Here is a 5,235-nt window from a genome sequence, read left to right as displayed (position 1 = left end):
GGCCACAACAGTGAGAGGCCCACGTACCGCAAAAAAAAAAAAAAAAAAGATAATTGGATATATAGACATTGCAAGGAGGAAAGAGCAAAAGATGAAGAAGAGAAAACATAAAGACTAATAACCTATAAAAAATAGCTACCCAGAACTGATAGAACAAACAGAAAGAATAAGAAGCATAACCAGATTCTAGAATCTAAGAGGAGAAGCTCTATAGGATTGGTGCTTTGATTAATGGAGGGTTTGGAGATGCCCCACAGCTGGTCCTTGGACCTCTGCAATAGAGGCTCCAAGAGGGTGCAAGGCCCAACATGGAGGGAGACCAAGAAGAAGGCCTGACAAGTGCTTGAGCCACTCAAGGGGCAAAGTCTGGGCAATAAAGTGAGGGAGGATACTACAGCTGTTAAGGAGCTGTTGTCCAGCTATTCACTATACCTAAGGGGGTTTACCAAGTTAGGCACATTTCCATGTGCTTATTGGCTATTTACGTATGTTCGTTTGGGATGTGTCTTTCAAATCATTTGCCAATATATGATATGATCTTTTTATCACTGAGATACATTTTAATTAATTTGTTATATATTCTGGATACAATACCTTTATCAAACATATGTTTTGCAAATATTCTTCCGGTCTGTGTCTTGCCTATAAATATTTTTTTGATAAACAGAGTGTTCTAATTTAAATGAAACTCATTTTCTCTTTTTTTTCTTTTAGATTTAGTGCTTTCCAGAATATGTTTAAGAAATCTGTGCCTACACTAACATACTTTTCTGTTTTCTTCTAGAAGGTTTATGTTAAAGTTTCATGTGTATAGCTTTGATCTATTTAAAATTAATTTTTGTGTATGATGTGAGGTAGAGATCAAAGTTCATTGTTTTCCTCATGAGTAGTTAGTATTTCCAGCATCAATTGCTTAGAATGATTTTTCTTTACTTACGGATTTACACAGTTGCTCAGTTAAAAATCAATCAACTATATAAGTGAGGATCTGTTTCTGAATATTCTATTGTGTCCCATGGATTTATCTATATTTATAACAAAACCAATCTGTCTTGATTACCATATCCTAAAACTAAGGTTTAAAATCAGTTAGTGTTAAGTCCTCTATGTCATTTTAGAGTTCTCCAAGAAACAGATGCTAAGAAATGATTAGACTTCCAAGACATTTATTGTGGTAAGTGCCTGTGAAGGATAAAATGGGAATGAGTGGGAGTCAGTGAGAAAGCCTTCAGACCAGGATGAAAGTGTGATACCTACGAAAGGAGAGAGAGAAGAAAGGATTGGGTAGGAAAACCTCAGACCACAGTGCAGTTCAAAAAAATCTCAAATAGGATGATAGGAAGTCCCTAAACAAAGACTGCCTATCAGAAGAGATTCACGTTACACAGAAATTGGCCAGGTCCGGTATGACCCACCATGCTAAGCCATTGGCTGAGGCCATCTTAGAGTAAGCATGGACTCTGCCTGAACACTATGGTGGATCCAAAGGAGTATCGGCTATAGACAGTCAATGATGCTCCTCACAGGTGGCTCTGCTGAAAGGGAGTTAGCAGCACCTCTCTATGGTTGCCACACTTTACTCCTCAAAAGAAATTATACCCCAAAGTTCTTTCTGACTTATTTTTTGTTATTGTCATTTATTACTATATTTTATTAATTATTATTTATAACATTAAATTTATTACTGTTATTATTCAAACAAGATAATCCAATTCAGCAAGAATATTTTTGACCTACCACTATATTTGATACTCTAAATATATGAATGGAAAAAGCATTGGAGAAATAGGGAAATTATAGGGAGAAGCATCTAGGTAAATATATTTATTCCTTTACTGGTGAGACGAGGTTTAAGTATGTTCAAAAAATGTTGCTAGGAATATGGTTTACTATATTAATACACAACTTTTTTCATGATACTTCACTGGATAAGTGAAACATGGCTAAAATATTTCTCCTAACACCATGTGTAGTATTTTCCTAAAGTGATAAAAAACAAAATTGACAGTAAAACCATGTGCTTTTTTCAAAATATCTGGTGTCATTTTAGAGAGTAATAAACACAAATTTTATAATAAACCACCCATTATGCTTGCTGGGATCCTGAGATACATATGTATTATTCTTCTAATCATCCTCTCTTAATGCCATGTTTGGCAATAAATGGTGGTGTTATATGTATTCTCTTCAATATTAAAGGCATTTGCCTTATAGAGGTTCTCAGAAGCAGGTGGCATGTAAAACAGATTTGGCCATTTTCAAAGGGAACAAGAAAAGTAATAATAATAAAAGGAAAAGTGGTATGAAAAATAGAACAAAATGATAATATCAGAAGGATCTGATCCTACTTTAAGCTATATATGCAATTTGCAATGAAGACATTTCTTTGAATTCTTCTTCCTATACCAGGAACAATATTGTTTTAAAAGACAATTATTCTGCAGTGTTTGGGCACTTCTGTGTCTAGAACAGCAAGCTCTAATTTTAACTTTATGTATTTATGAAACTCACCATATTTGTCCAGATTAGGAATAGCCCAGGAGACAAAGATAGTATGAAAAAAATCAGTTCATATTTTCCTCTTATAAAGATGCTACTAGTTATTTAGGAAACTGGTACAAGGTGCAAGAGATAAGTAGGAAAAGTTAGACAAGCTATAAGGAAAGTGATGAGACAAGTCTATTATACCACATATAACACAATCTGTAGAAGAAACACAGTTATGAACAAATATCATCTTGGAAGACAATAAAAATTGAATATCTTTACATTATTGTTGTTTGTAATTAGAACATGTTTCTCCTCTGGATTTTAAACAGGGATTTTCTCAGTGCAACTCTGGCATCTTTGTTCCTCAAACAAAATCAGAGGACTGAGCATGGGTCCCACATTAGTATAAAAAACAGAAGAAACTTTTCCCTGCTCCATAGATCCAGGAGAAGAATATTTAAGGTACATGAATGCTGCTGAGCCAAAAAAAAAGAGAAAGAGCAATGATGTGGGAGCTACACATGCTGAAGGCTTTCGATCTTCCCTGAGCAGATTTGATATGAAGAATGCTAGTAAGGATGAAGATGTAAGAAACTAGGATGGTGAAACTGGGTACTGTGATATTAATACCCACAACAATGAGAACTACCACCTCACTGACATAAGTGCTGGTGCAAGAGACTTGGAGGAGTGGGAGGATGTCACACGAGTAATGGTTGATATTAACACTGCAGAAGGTTCATCTAAGCATGCACCCTGTGTGGGCAGAGGCTCCAGTAAACCCCATCACATACGCAGCCAAAGATAGCACCAAACAGACCTTATGGGATATGGTGACCTCATATAGCATTGTAGTACAGATGGCCACATAGCGATCACAGGCCATTGAGGTCAACATATAGCACTCAGAGATGATGAAAAAGAGAAAGAAAAACAGCTGAGTCATGCGCCCAACATAGGAGATGATATTCTTCCTGAATACAAAGTTCATCAGCATCTGGGGGGTGAAAACAGAGGAGCAACAGAGATCAATGAAGGATGGTTGAAGACTAAATAGTACACGGGGGTGTGGAGGTGAGAATTTAGACGAATAAGAATGATCGAGCCCAGGTTGCCCACCATGGTGACAATGTAGATCATTAGAAACAGGTAAGAGAGGGGCTGCTGGAGCTCTGGATGGTCTGTTAATCCAGCAAGAATAAATTCAGGCACTAAGGAGTCATTTCTAGCCAGCATTCTCAACTTCGGAAATCTGTGAGAATAGAAGAAAATTCCATCAATAGGGAACCCAGCTCTGTCCTTACAGACTCTCTTTTATATGAGCTTTACGAGAAAGAGACTCAGACTGGCAGAAATCACATAAGTCCTCCTTTGCTTCATAAGGTCTGAAGGTACACACCCCTCAACATTTAAATCACTGTCTTTCATTGCGTGAACCGCATATGACAAACAACTGCTCTATCTTACTAGAAGATAGAGGGATGGGGTAGCTGAGGAACAAGGCTACTTGCTGATGGGCTTCAGTGGTGGGAATGTATCCCCATTTCTCCCCCCTATTCCTCTGATTCATCACTTCCTAGTTACTACTCATGTTTCCATTACCCTACTAGGTACCTCAGGTCCCCTGTTTTGACCATCAAGAAAGAAAGAATCCCTACAGGGAAGAGACCATACAGATATTCTGCTACCAGGAAGTCTCTCATAGTCTCTAAGGTTTTCAGATACTTTACTATAAGAATCCAGGAAGTTAATAATTGATAACAGGTATTGAGGTGAACCTTAGTAACCTAAGTTTTCTACTTAACCATATATTCCAGTGTTTCCACACATTCTCCTCTGCTCTATCCTAGCTGGACAGCGAATGAATAAAGGAAGGTGGATGTGCTTTCCTAGGTTTTGTAGGATGGCATGAATGAGAAATATTAATTTGAGTGTTGATTAAGTTAGTTATTAAGTTTGTGAAAACATTTCAAGCTGTATACTTATTATGATATATCAACTTTCCTCTGTTTATACATTTCAATAAAAAAATTTTAGAAAGAAAACACAAATTTCTTCTGATGTTGCTGTCTGGATTTGTCACTTGGAACTGCTACAGTTCTCCTGCTCCCAGTATGAAGATGGAGTCAACACAGAGTGTCTGCTGCGAACAATACAGGCAGTAGAGTCAGAGCTTCAGACTTTGGAGTTTCTTGTTATTCAATATAAATAGTTCTCATTTTTCAGCAACAGAGGGAGCGAGCAAGTATACAAACTTGGTTATCTCACTCTCCATCCATTGAGGGAACTCAGTGCTGACCCTTTATACGTGTTTTACCTCCGCTGTCCTGAAAGAAGAACTGGCCTTGGAGATATCAAAGCTGAGCAGATGTAGTCACAGAATCTTCTTCCTTCCCTGGAAAAGAGTCATAGCATAGATCTCACAGTATGAATGTTCCAAGAGTCAGTCTATGATTTAGATCAAACTTGTGGTTATAAATTTACTAAGAGATCATGAAGGGAAACCACAGGCTTCACATCTGAGCCACAATGTCATAGAGCACACAGCATTTGCTTAAGGCTTATAATTCTTTTGGACCTGATTACAAATTCAGGTATAGGGGTCCCCCAGGACTTTCCCATCATGATACGCTCTGCAGGGGAGAAATGTGTCTGTGTTTACACCCTAATTGTCACAGTAAATGTTAATTTCCCATCAGGGACTATACATTCCCCAGAGCATAGGAGAAAGGATCCTCTGTTGTC

The 5,235-nt window shown here is 37.5% G+C and overlaps 1 pseudogene; it reads right to left on the bottom strand.

Moving 5' to 3' along the window:
• Positions 1-2,786: 2,786 nt before the first annotated feature.
• LOC101328608 (olfactory receptor 8B3-like) lies at positions 2,787-3,726 on the bottom strand (annotated as a pseudogene).
• Positions 3,727-5,235: the final 1,509 nt, after the last annotated feature.

The sequence above is a fragment of the Tursiops truncatus genome, chromosome 8, assembly GCF_011762595.2.
Source record: "Tursiops truncatus isolate mTurTru1 chromosome 8, mTurTru1.mat.Y, whole genome shotgun sequence".
In the NCBI taxonomy this organism is placed as follows: domain Eukaryota; kingdom Metazoa; phylum Chordata; class Mammalia; order Artiodactyla; family Delphinidae; genus Tursiops; species Tursiops truncatus.
Note: the sequence above shows the minus strand (reverse complement) of the source record. Positions and strands in the feature narration are given on the sequence as shown.